This window comes from Metopolophium dirhodum, chromosome 8, assembly GCF_019925205.1.
Source record: "Metopolophium dirhodum isolate CAU chromosome 8, ASM1992520v1, whole genome shotgun sequence".
Lineage (NCBI taxonomy): Eukaryota > Metazoa > Arthropoda > Insecta > Hemiptera > Aphididae > Metopolophium > Metopolophium dirhodum.
The window spans coordinates 22,887,524-22,902,825 of record NC_083567.1 but is presented as its reverse complement, the minus strand read 5'-3'; the positions used below and the strand labels follow the sequence as shown (position 1 = coordinate 22,902,825).

General features: G+C 27.1%; 1 protein-coding gene across 3 annotated transcripts in view; it reads right to left on the bottom strand.

Moving 5' to 3' along the window:
* The window catches only part of LOC132951202 (fat-like cadherin-related tumor suppressor homolog), a 149,433-nt gene that overhangs the window by 81,084 nt on the left and 53,047 nt on the right, over window positions 1–15,302 (bottom strand). The window lies entirely within an intron of this gene.

Below are 15,302 nucleotides of genomic sequence, written 5' to 3'. Positions count from 1 at the left end.
GAACATCCATTAAGTTATATGCAAGGGGCGTTGTACACGAGGGTTTATCTAATACAATAAATTAAACGTATTTATGTACCAGCTATTACATTTTATGTTTAATATAAAAATATTAATTGTATATTTAACTGAGTATAGAGCCAATAAATGTATTATTACCACTTCCTATAATGTCGTGGTTATTGATAGTATAGTTCAATATAAAAATTAATTATTTTTGGTTGTTTATTGTACATAAAATATTTAACAAAATAAATCAAATATAGAACGCTATGCTAATAGTAAAACACTACGAAATTTATTTAGATAAATAAACGTTAAAATAAAAAGTCAACCTTATACTGTTGTCAAATTAAAGAATTTACAATCAAAATCAAGAAAATATAAATTAAAAATTGAATGTACAAATAATATTAGTGACAATTTGACTACAATTTACTTACATTTAAGTTTTGTAAAATTAATCATATAATAATCTTAAAAAGTGTTTTGTGTTGAACTTTGCCACTTTGTAACAGTTTTTGCTTAAAACAGTTAATGGATGAAAAAAAAAATACGTTTCCACGTCTCTTCTCGCACGTTTTTATATTACATTATTATAATTTATGTGACTTGTTTCCTTCTTTCGACCTCATCACAACCGTACTATCCGGTCATAATAATATATCATTGTACTGGGAATGGGCCCCTAGTTACACCGAGTACAGGTCGAAAGAGAGAAACTTGCGCTTTTCATATTTCTCTACCACCCTACCAGCCGATCTATCTTGTCCCTAACACTACACACTGGAGAATAACGTAGTTTTTATGTACTTCACCAAGTCATTATCGGTATTTGTTTTCTTGAGTGGTAAAACACTATAGTCTAAAACATACTAATCACAGCAACAAGTATCCACCTACAATTGTTTAATTGTAAATTACAATAGAGTTTAATTCCGCCGTAAATATTATTTCTAATAAAAATAATAATAGTTCTAGTGACAGGATCAACATATCCGAAAATGATTCAGCTAAATAATTTTAAATTGCCCGATATTGTTCACTACCAAAAACTTCAATTATATATGTGAAATTATCTAATACTGACTTATATAATAATATAATATATATATCAGGTAAGTTCTCAAATTGCAATTGATAGACTTTAGTACAGAGAACCGCAGTGACTGTTATTAAACCACGATGTTATATGAATCGAATAGAAACTACCGGCTCTAAATAATAAAGGAGTGAACTTAGTAACGTACTTAACAGTAGAATATATCCATCCGAATCCTTGAAAAATGTACTCTAACAACCAGAGTTAAAGTTATAAGACGGACCTCTATACAGGTAAATAAATTATCTGAAGATTATAATAACAAATAAAATACCTACATTAATAAAATTAAGAGCGGAGATAACAGGCGAGTCACTTTTTAAAAACAAATAATGATAAATATTAATAAATACCTAACAGTTATATAAATAATTAAAACAAATTGCAGATAAACTATTGACGAAGATTTTACGGAGGTGTTGTTCACGATTTCTTTTGGATAATAATATAATAATATATAAGTCACGTCCAAAACTTTATAAAGCTACACGAACAACGCTTTTGGATCAATTGTAAAACGATTCGCACACATTTCAGCCCGCGGTGTAGCGCCTCCGAACCGTTAATCAGCTTTGAGTTTTATATTATATTGGTTTTGTTGTACACGGCACTACCTCGTTCGTTGTTTATAATTGCGTCAGTATTACATTTAACTTGTTAAGTTTGAAATTTCGGAAACCATGGTTGAATCAAGAATGTACAAACTGTGAAACACCAGTTAAAGCGGTCGAATCACATTAAAAGTACCGATCGAAGCGCAAATAGTTCATCATTCTGATGTGCCAATTACATAATGTATATAAAAACGATAGTCGCTCAATAAATTAACACAAGAGGTAATATAAACACGATACGAATACAGTTTATAAATAATTTATTACATATTTTGGGTCTTCTATGTTCTAAGAGTTATTCGGGTTTGAATAATAAAAAAATAATGTTGATGGCTGGAACAATTTTTCTACCCTATTTCGCACAAGTATTTATTTATGAGTATTTTTTTATAATATTTGTATTTTGCAATTTTTTATAACACGGAGTATATTAATTGGTGGCACCTATTATTTAAACGATTGAATAATTTTAAGAGAATATATTTTTATTCGTGTAGGTAGGTACATATTATATATTAGTTACTTACATACAGTACCACTATATAAAAACATAATTACATAAAATTAATTTAGTAAATAGAGGTAGGTTTGAATTAAAAAATTAAAAAGTTATATATCAAAGAACTTTTGGAATTATATTGAAAACTTGTACTGCAGCCAGATTTTAAGTAATATTTACATACAAATATGTTTGGTTGAGTTATAGTTTTCAAACTATGTTGATAATTATATTTAAGGTAAAAAAAAACTTAATAACTAAATTGTTAGAATTGATTTAATTTGAATATGTTTTTGGTTTAATATAGATGTTCAATTCGAATTATAAATAAAATAGTTATAGCCTATAGGTTTATAATATACATTAATTACACTATAATTATCACAGCGCCTTAATAAATGATAATTAATTGCCTACTGTAACCTCCTTAATACCATAGATTATAAATGTTTATTTATGAATGCAATATCAGGTCAAAAATGTACACACACACACATTTTAGTTCTATCATTGTTGTGTTTTCTGTATCGACGATTAATGCAAACGTAGCCTACATTATATTATTATGCATTTATACCTGTGAATATATTTGTTTTTAGGCGTCCGGTAAAATGGATTAAAATCGCACACCGGTATGTTGGGCCAAATAATTGAGTGCAACGTTTCCGACATTCGTTTAACCAACACATGTTTATATGTTTTTAAACAATTCGATTTACAAAATTGGGAATTTTGATTAAACGCATTTAGTGTATCGGTTTTCCATGTGTATATAATATATTGTAATGTTAACTTGCATCAGTTGTGTTCATATAATTTGTCCACTGGTTTAATGTTACCATTGTAATCAATACGAAATAGGTATTATATTGTATTGATATAAATGATACACGCATGATTATTGGTTGATTAATTGTTACAAAGGAAATTCAAATACTAGAAAAAAAAAGTTATAATATATACACATATTATGTGCCCTTATTAAATATGAATAAGAAATAGTAAGGGATGAAGTGAGACATGGCACGGCACTCGACACTAAATAAATATAGAATATTAATATGAATGATATAAATATTGATTAATAATTGACAACGTAAAAACAATGAATTTAAATTATCAACTCTGACATTTTTCCATACCACACACTCATATCCGTCTGTGCTTGGGCAATTGCTTTTTACAGAAGCAAACTAACAAATTATATTCCTAATAAGTATAATAATACATTAATATAGTTCTATGTTTCATGATTGACTTTATAATGTGTGGGCTACCAGAATATTTAGGGTCGAGGTCAATGTACCTTATTTGTCATTCCATTTATTTTAAATAAATTTAAATTTATGTCTTAATGTCTTTTAAATTAAAAGACACTAAAGATAAATATATCAATAATATACCAAACCAAATTTAAAGTTTGATAAATAATTCAAGAGAAAAAATATATATGTTAGGTATAGGTGCCTGTATCGTGTACCTTCCACATATACGGAGTACTGATCACTAGAAGTAAAATATAGAAGAATATTTTAATAAGACTGTAATTCAATTAAGAGGACGCTATACCCGTATGCGTTGTCTCCGTCTTACAAATGCACAACATTATAGCAAAAACTGTTTTGCGCGGGACAACTATGCTTCCTCTGCATTTATAGTAGAATTACCAAAATTCCACAATGCATAGAGAAGAACTTTATACGTATCGTACAGTTTTTATTATTCGGATAACATAAATACAATTAAATTTATCAGTTTGAAAACATTATGTTTTTTTTTTTGTTGTTAAATTATAAAAACTATTGGTAAGTGCTAATAAAAAAAAAACAAAAACGCTACAAGTTCATCCTTGTGTGTTGTGAAATTTAGTTAATTTTACTATAAATACAGAGGGAGCATAGTTGTCCCGCGCGAAACAGTTTTTAGGGTCCTTATAATGTTTTTAATTTAAGAGGACGTTACACCAACATTTTGTTATTTTCGTCTTACAAGTACATACCATAAAGCAAATTTTACGCTCAGCAGATCACGTTTAGCTCAGTTAGTTAAAAAAATAGAGTAAATTGACCTCTTATAAAATGTAAATGTAAGTTTATTATCTAGGCAATCGCATAGGCTTTTTATTATATTTTAATTTAAAAGTGTAAATTGTTTGTAAGTCTTTAAATACTAATTGCTCGCTTTAAAATTAAAATTTAATCAAAAGCCTATGACATAGCCTAGATAATAATCTTACTTCTCAATTTTATAAGAGGTCAATTGACTCTTATTTTTAAACTAACTGAGCTAAACGTGATCTGCTGAGCGTAACATTTGCTGTGTTATGCACTTGTAAGACGGAGGCAACAAATGACGGTGCAACGGCCCTCATTCCTCTTAATAACAATTATATTAACCACCAATAAATAAAAAATAAAATTGTACGAACATTATTCATAGTTTGCCGAAAATAATATCGTAATAAATGTATATTAAAAAAATATTTATTTGTTGATTTCTTAGTCAGCAATAATAGTTTTTTTAGTTTTAAAATAAAAACAAGTTTGAGTATAATAATATAAACTTTATTGGGTACCTAGTAATAATTATTTACTTGTTCTGTAAAGAAATAGTATTTGATTGAGCACACATTTTAAGTTGAAACTATAAATATAAGTCTTAGGCAAATTATGTTTGTTAACTTATATTATTACCATTACTTCAATACTCATGAAATTCAAAAAGTTTTAGAAACATAAAAAAACTTAAGGATTAAGTGGAAAAAATACACGAAATTAACAGAGAAACTTGAGCAATTTTATAAGTTATAGTTAACAATAAACAAATTAAGCCGTACTTCAGATTCATCCAGTTTGTAGTTCAGTAACCAACGGTTATTATATTAATAATAAAAATACATTTTAAAGAAATATAACTTACTTTAAGTATAATTAATCTATTGTTAAAATTTACTTAATTAGGTTAGTACCTACTTAGTGTAGTTTTACTACATGTATCCTAAAATAAAAAAATATATAAAAGTTAAAAATAAATTTTCATATTCCTTTTATACCATTAATTATTAGTATTAATATAATATACAAATATGCTGTTACCTATATATATATATTACCTACCTAGTTATACAATAATGTATTATTTTGATGCATACAAAAGGATTTTGTTTAATATCAGTCATGAGATTTATCTTCACGAACGTTTCTCTTTTTTTTTTAGGAAAGAAATAAAATATTTTAAATGTAATTCGGCTGCATGATAAAAATCACTCTTTCACTACAAAGGTATATATTCTTATGGTATTAAAAATAATAGATGAGAAAAAACTTTGCATTCATCAACAAGGTCATGCAAGAGTCATTGATGATGGATTCGGTATTATTTTGTAACTATAGTATGTAGTATATACTATATATATACAGACAAACATGTAAAATAATGTTTTAAGCTTTAACTTTTAAATTATTTATTAATAAATAATATAATATCTCATTTATTTAGTGCAGTTTATATTAATAATTTGTGTACTTTATTTAATTTGACGGAAATTCTATGATCAAGTATCAAAAAATATTAATGAAATATTATGTCAGGATAAACTATATTTTATTATTACGTAGGTACCTACCTACATTCTGATAAAATAATTTACATTTGGTTTGCGTAAGTTCATACAAGAAATTCGCTATAACGTTAACCCGTTTGTGATACTCTGATAGTGTTTCCGATTTAAAATGATATATTATTTTAACATTTTATTGGAAATAAAATAAAGTCACAACTACATAATATTATATAAGCTTGAAATTAAAATGTTTTACTTATATGTATAGGTAACTGTAATTCATAAGGTTTAATAAAATAAAATTTTTTTTTTTTTCTGAAAACATCAGCAGCTATAGGACCAGTTATTGATAGTTATTTTTCTTAGTTTGAAGGTAGACATTTTAGATTTATTAGATACTTAACCGCCTATTCGTGGAACAACTTTAAGCTGAATGACCCTTATAGGTTTAGGGAAAATAATCGTTTGTTTTATTTGTATGATCAATCCTTTTTCATATCAATGGCATAATAAATGTATAAGTAAAACACGGAAGTTTTATTTTGTTTTATAATAAGGCATAGGCTATTTTTCAATACTAAGTTGTCTGAGTGGTTTTCTGCTCTATATGTATATAATGTACCTATATTATGTTTATAGGTAATGAAAATTCTTTCACATTGCATATATACCTGTCCTGTTTTAATTAAAACCTGGTTGCATCCAATATAATTTATGGTCTCGCGTATCGTGTATTAACATTAAACCGTGGTTTCTAATAATATATTTTTCATATTTGAATTTTTCAGTATAAAAAATGTATCTTTACTTTTTTAATGCTTATTGATTTTTGTTTTTAGATTCTGTGTAGAGCTATTGGTTTTACAATGAGGCACTTTAATTTTTTATTTCTGTCCATAAACCGCTTTTAAGGGCAATAAAATGGCACAGAAAGTTTCATGTGGCATATACATTGGAAATCCAATACAGGCTGTACTTTAAAAGGGCCATTTTTGATTTTCATAGCAGTTTAATAACCCCTTATCCAAAAACCGGAAAATCAATAGGATATTAATGGCAGATTTAGTTTTTTTTTTATAAAATCTTGAACATTTGCAGGTTTATTTTAGAATCGTTTTTGAAATGCAATGATTTGTTTACATACCTATACATCTTATTTTATGATAGGTAGAAGATATGGTACCAAGATGAGTGATACGAGTGCCCAAAAACTAAAGAATGCAGTACATTACTTTTCGCACTCAATTTCATATAAGTTTACATTTTTTTTTTTTTTAGCAACAAAGGTACCTTTCAAATGAATATAGATAATATGGACATATTTCGTTGTCTGAATGTGTAACACATATAATAATACTAAATTAAGGTCCTGAAATACTAATAATATAGTTACATTGTTACTATAGTACTACATTTATTTAATATGAAACTTAAAGATGATAATATATTATTATCTGCGCTCTCTTATTGGTTTTTTGTAAAATTAATTTTGAAGCGAAAATTAAGTAGGTAAAGACAATAACAATATAATATGAATATTTATAACTCGTATATAAATTAGTATATCCATTAAACTCGACGAGAAAGCACAAGTAAGGTAGTTCTCGTATCTACCTAAGATAATTGGTGAATTTGCAATAATTTTTAAAACAACAAACCTGTAATTTAAATGCGTTACGTAAATTAAGTTTGTTAAACTTGTCAATGTGTCACTGACAATAAATGCGCCCACCACATTAAGATTTTAAATCCATCTATATAAACTAAACAAGTCAAATCTAAAACATTACTTGTGAATAAAATCTATGAAAAATGTGATTTGTAAAAAAGGCAATGTATTCGGAAACAAACCGGACGTAGTTTTTACGATGATAAACTTATCTTGTTGTTTTTACAACTTAATAAATACAACTTTAATAAATTTACTGTCCTGAAAAAATGTGTTGATGAATTAAACACATCGTGTCAGCACGACAGCACACGAAATATAAAAAGTATAATATTATAAAAAACTCACACGAAACCACCGATCAAGTGAATGTGAGACTGTCTTCCAACAGCGGATCAAACAATAATCAAGAAACTGATTCGATACAGCGATGGATAAAACAAGTAAGCGTAATCTTTATAGATATATAATATATATTTATAAAGATATATATTATATATTGTTGCGCAATGCCGAAATTATAGCGTTTTACACGTTATGTAAAGAATTAAAATTTTATACGAAATTGACAATCTGTACAGCATATTTAAATACGTTTCAACAATATCGTAATGAATTTTCCGGTTTTCCACAGATCGATTTTTTTTTTTATCGATATAGGTATTATATATTTTGGGGTATGAATAAAAAAAATATATGTATATATACTTAACTATTATGTAGGGGCGAGCACATGCAAAAGGCATAAATGGACCCATTCACGCAGTGTATTCCGGGTACGTCGTGATGGGGTAGGGCGGGGAGGGTAGAAAAAAAGAAACGGAAAATGTAGAGCTCATTGTGTGTTCGCACCATTCGATTACAGAGAACTGATATTCAGTCAGCGGGTTAATGGAAGTCCGCGGGCTCCCGTGGTAATGCATTCTATTATTCTTAAATCCTCAAGCGCGTTCAGAAGGCAATACGATCGTTATAGGTGTAAGAAAAGTAAAAACTCTAACAGCCAACATTTTTTGTTCGTACTTCAAATAACGGATCACATCGATGCAAATATAGATAATTGATACACTACACTGCAGGTATATACACTTAACAATATATAGGTACATATTATTATTATTATTATTATTATTATTATTATACCGTCAGCGAAATCGAAAAGTTTAAAATTAAGAATAAAAGCAATAGACATTTTGTCAGTTTTCGACATTTGAAAACCAGTTCAATTTCACGTCATTTTTCAAGCCCACGAAAGACTTTAATATTGTCAGAAAATGATTGTCGTTGATATTAACAAACATCATCTTCTAACTAAGAAATATGATAAGTAAAGTAAGTATACGCTTTAAGTATATATATTTTTGAAAATAAAAAATGAGTAAAATGTTGTTAAACGGGTCATTTAGCTCACTATCCATTTTCTAAAGTGTAGACTACTTTTAGAACGTTTTTATTCAACCATATCATTACCTAGTTATATTATATTCATCCATCAAAAAAATACTTAGGTACCTACTCTCTAAATGTGTAGATTAATGTCTAGCCTTATCACAGCTTAAAATATTCTTTTTAAAACCACCCTTCACTAGCAAAAATCTTTCTTCGATACAAATTTCCCTATCTGCATCCCTTAGAAACGCGTTATAATTAACATTAGGTAGGTTTATTAATTTTATTTAGTTGTAATTTATCTTCAAATTTTTAATTTTTTAATAATTTCAAGAGTAAATATTAGTGAAATATTATCTAAAATAAATTATTCTACATTCGAAATAACACAAGAAACAAGTATAGAATCGATACTTTTATTATGTATTCAATAATATAAGATAAAAATAAACAAAGTTGTTTCGATGGATTATATGTTATTCTCATATCGTATGGTACCTAATTATAAATACCTATTTATATGAATTTAAGTTCTTTGGAGTAAGTAATGTATATATAAAAATAAATAATACAAAAACTTTCAAACAAGTAAATATTTTATATCATATTATATTATAGTATTAAAATCAGAATATATAATCCCAGTGAAAAACATAGAATCTTTTACATTATAAACTGTTATTATGATATTGCACGCGGTGCTGTAGTTTAGGTTAGGTTTTATTTATCAGAATATTTTATTCTTTGTATATGAGACGTTATTCTTTTAAGGAAAAAAAACCATTACACCTACGCTGATATTATCGGTGAATGAAAAACTTTTGAACGGGTCTAGATAATGCAGATACTACGGGCTGGTTATAGGCCAAACTTTTGTTACACACCGCAAAAAGGAAGTGACAATAGATTATCATATATACATGTGTATTGTGTTGTATACAATTCGACGAGTAGAGCTTTTTTTTCCCTATTTTATAATGGTTTTAGCATCGATTTAATAAATAGTTCATTGTTTATGAGTATTAAATTACACGGAAAAAGGTGTTGTGCGATATAGTATAATAAATCTTACGACTTCCGAGATTCCTGTATGGATAACAAAGAGTATTCCACTTTACTATCATTGTTATTAAAATTTTTAGATAAAAAATGTAACTTATTTTTTTCGAAGAACTAACAACTACCTAAATCAGTTATTAGTAAATTAATCTGGTCACTCGGGTTTTAAATATTTAAGTAAATGAAATACTACAGCGTATATTTACGATGTTCAGTATGAAAACAAAACTTGGAAAATATGATAAATAGTTTACATTTTTAATAATAAATACCACTGACAGCACCAACTACCCAGGAACATTTTCGTTTGTAGACACAAATTAAGTTATATAACATAATACTCAACATAATATTACTATATACCGAAGTTTTACAAAATATAAGAAGGAAACGTATAATGTTTACAAGTTTTATTTAATTTGTAATAAAATTGTGTTACTCCCACACGATTTTGTGTTTTGTTAATGATTTTTCTTTTTTTAATTTTATATGTTAACTAATTGCTGTAATATTTTTTAATGTTATAAATTATATAATATGCACATTAGTTTAAATTAATGTATTGTGTTAATTATAGAGCTTGAAATGCTAAAAACACAATAATATTTAATATTTTAAATAATAACTGAATAATTTTTTTAACCATTAATAATATACACTATAAACCTACAGTATATCTACCTATACCTATGTGACACAAAACATTATACATCAACACTAAATTTAAATAGTAAGTCGTTATGTATCCTGAATATAAAATAGACGATTTTAAATATACATTCTTAAACATTGTATTTCTGATAAGTCATTCTGACAAAGTAACATTTTTTTGATAAATAAAAATGATAAATATTAAATGATAATAATAATAATAATATGTATATTTTAAACTATAGTAGGTACTGTATAGTTTTAACAATAAACTTTAATTCAACAAATAAGTTAACGTTTAGAGAGTTTGAAGTTGTACAAAGCACGTGATAGTGAAAACGTTTTACGATAGAATAATACATGGTAAATACTAAATTGTAAACATTTCAAGATTTTGTTAGCTGGTGAAATACTCCCAAGAGTAAAACAATACAGAGGTTCAATCTTAAACAAAAATCTACAACTTACATTTCAAAAATTTTCTGTCCTTATATGAAAATGTAAAATAATTTCAAATGCCTTATTATATTTATGGCTTCATATTTTAGATTAGATTACATATTAGATTCAATTATTAGTGCAAAATATTGTATTAAATAAACCTGAGCTAAACAAGTTGTAAAATTCCAATGTTTTAAATGCATTTTAATATTCTATAATTTCGTATTACATAAGTAATATAATATAAGTATGAACAATTTAAAAATAATAGTATATTAAATCATTTATTCTTCATTATTTGAATCAGTTAAAATCAAATTCCTAAATATCGTTTAAACACTTTCTCAAACAGCAATATTTTTTTTTTATAAAGGAATATTTATTAAATACATTTTTACAATAAGAGAATGCGGAAAAAAAACCCTCTGAGAACCTTCTGTCGTAAACATTACCGTTTGGTTAGTTTTCACCAATTATTTTAAAAAACACTGTTATTTTTCTATTTTAGACCTACCATATAATACAAATATAGTCTACAGTACAACATTGAACATAAGTACCAACTAGACCTTTTTCCTACCAAAAACCACCCTCAAAGTTGAAGATTGAATCAAATTGTCTGCTTCAAAACTTGATGACAGACATCAGACGGACGAACAAATATTTAAAGACATAGACATACGCTAAGAATTTAAAACTTTCAGAATATTTTAAACATAAAACAATGATGAATAATACATGAATATAATAGTATGTCAAGTGAACAAAACATATTAGGTACCTACCTAGGTTGGAAAATGGGACTGAGTCCAACTATAGGAAACTAATGTTACACAAGGTGAGACTTTTACGATTTTTAAAAGTCCCTTGGTTAAGACCAAGATTTGGCTCGAGGGTCATTTTTTTCACAAAAGGACTAAAAAGAGACACAATAAAAATGATTTTATTGTTGAAATCTAAAAAAAAAAAATGAAAAATGTTATAGTGATCACCAAGAAATTGCCACAAGGGAATACAGACTGCCGAAAAACGCCAATGTGATTATACTTTAGTTTTGTGAATAACATTTATTACATTTCCTTTAAATAGGTAATAATATGTTAGTACATTTACCAATATAAAATTCACTGTAATCCAAGAATATTTGGATGCATATAGGAAATACAAATATTTTTATCTCAATAGAATTAATAACAACTACATTTCGAACTGTGAATTTTGAATTGCAGCAGTAAGTATACTTACTTAGTTTGTTCAACATGAACATTTGGAAATTGGGAGAACGATATCAATGAAATAATAATACAGAAGGTATAAATAAATAAATAAATACTCGTGAGAAAAAAAGATTTATCTAAAACTACCTCTGGGACAAGAAAAGCAGATGTCTACAAAACCTTTCGACCATGACCGATTATTGTTTAGATCAGGACCATTACTCTCAATGTTGATCAGTTGCGTAGAAATACGTAAAAACCAAATAGAAATGTTTAAAAACAAAAAAAAACATTAATTATTCACAACATTTGAAAAGTCTTCATTGAAAGCATTTTTTCACCTCACCCTTTTATAAATATATATATTTATTTCCAACTATTCTGCCAGTGCTCTGGAATCGTTCCCTCTTTTAAACTCGAGATAAATTGTTTTCCCGGATCCTCTGTGAATCCGCAGCGGATTAGTGTCGACCTGTCACAATGACCGAGCGACCCTCGGGATATAGTGTTCTGCAAATGTGTTGTACTTAAGTAAGCACACAGCAGCATAAGATACATAACACAGCAAAACGAGCGAAAAAATTCAACACCATTATACAACTAGGTAGTGTTAATTTCTATCATTTTTTGAAGATTACCTTTGTAATTCTTTAATTATTTTAATACCACAGCGAATATAAGGTTTACAAAATTATGATGAGTGATAAGAATTTTATTTAAAACTCACAACGATGCGTCAATGCAGGAACTGAGGTATGTAATAATACATACAATTTAGGTGTATCTGTTTGTACCTTTACAATGTTTGTACATTTTAAAAATGTCATCACTCATCAAAAAATTATAAATTATAGTAGGTAATAGGTGTATTGTGAAATATTTTTTTAGATTTTTCAATTTTTGCAATGGATAAAAAATACCGACTATACAGCTCACGAAAAGAAAACTTCACTTTATATTTCATAAACTAGATATTTTTCTGGTGATGGACACTTAAAATTAGTTTTGCGTAACACGGTTTGAACGTTTAAATGACAGCTGGATACAATAAAAATGTCGGAATGAAAATGTTTAACTTGGGTAATTATATTTATACTTATTCATTATTGCAATATTACCAATGTCACCCACGTAAACACGTTCCTGTTCGGTATACAATGACATGGAATTTGAAACAATATATACATTATTCCTACCTATATGATATTCAATTTTAAATGATCACATAAAATAAAATTATAGAGCGAAAGTAAGTTTAAAAAAAAAAATTGATAGTACCTATTATAAAATAAAAAAATCTAGTTTACTAATCATAAATGATTTCAACCATCGTAATTGTTAAGGAAATAAAAATAGATACAATATTATTTATAATATGAAATAATTTATGCGGTTATCTATAATATATACCTACATATCCTACAAACTACAAATCGAAAGGTATATAGGTACATTCATCTATATAAAAGTGAAGAAACCTACTATTTTTTCTTAGTAAATACTTACATTTTGAGTGTCTGATACTAAGATGGTCAAACAATTGAGATGTATCATTAATGGATCCATGACCATTTAACTTTTATAAGGGCGATTATAAATGTATATACCTAGCATAAGTGTTTGTTAGAACTTAGATTTATATGTAAAATTAAATTTAAACCAATATGTAAATTAAATGCAAGTTATATCTAAATGATATTATACTTAGCCAATATTAAATTAATATTAAATCATAAATCTGGTACCTACAGTGAATGACGTAAAATATAAATCTGCTAAAAGTTTAAAAGTTTATTGACAATGGATTTTCAAGGAAACGTTCAAAATATTTATTTTGTATAAAAAAAAAATAATAATAATAATAAAGAAAATTAGGTCATTCAGAATTGAAAGATGTATGGTTTTTACGACACGGAAGGGAAATAACACGAGTTTATAACCGGATTGAACGAACTATCCGAGGTTTCAATATAAATTTTGCATTATAAAAACACTGTACCTACCTACGCTGGCCGACTTTTACGATTACGACCTACAAAGAGAGTGAGTTGGAAAGGATGAGTTTGTGCAGCGAGAAAAAAAGTAAAAACCACCTAAAGCCTATGTAAATTTAAAATTAAAAGCAAAAAAGTTATGCGTCTGGTCCACGTACAAAATTCGTTCCTTTTCATTGCACCTATGGTGAATTTTTTATGGTAAAAAAGTAGTTTGAAAGGACCGAGGACAGGGAAAAAAAATAAGAGTTAACCAGTCTCGGTAAATGACATGTATCTAGGTACTTCTTTGTGATGGAATTCATTCACCAATATTGCAACCATATACACTGTTTGTGCGTATTAATAATGCATAATTAGCGGTTTAATACGTGGTGTAGGTACATGCCTGGGAATCTATTTACCATTTACGGTGTGTATACATAAAACTTTACGACCGGTGGCGGCGCCGAGATTAAAATAAGTAACGCAAATAAATACAATACGTTATAGCAGTCGTATAATATAGCAGCGGAATGAAAATATTAACTGCAAATGGATGTCGGTTTACACATAAATTATAATATATATTATTTTGAATTTCAGAAATATAATTAATTCTTATACCGTAAGTGAGCGTACGTGCATGTACTATAATACTGTATGGGGGGTAATTGGTGTCTATCAGTAAAACTATTTATGTGAACAATATCCCGCCTCTCAAACTGTATCTAGATTAATTTATTTGAAAGCAAACTACCTACTTATATACATATATAGAAAAATAATGAATAAAAAGTTTACATCATATTTTTCTAGATGCACAGAACTTTTAGAATGTTGTTTTCGTAAATTAAAAAAAAAAAAAAAAAAAGCTGTATATTTCAAATATTACTAGGTAACAGTTTAAATAAAATAATATTAGTGGTAATAATAATAATAATAATAGTACCAATTGGTACATAGCTTAAGCTGTGAACTAATAATAGGATATTCAGGAGTTCAAAAAGTTCAATAAAGAATTTCCGGTCGACAAGAATGAAGAAACTGAATTATATTACTGTAATATTTTAAGGAAATAATAGTATAGTTTAGAAAAAAGAATTATTTTATTGTACGTTAGTAT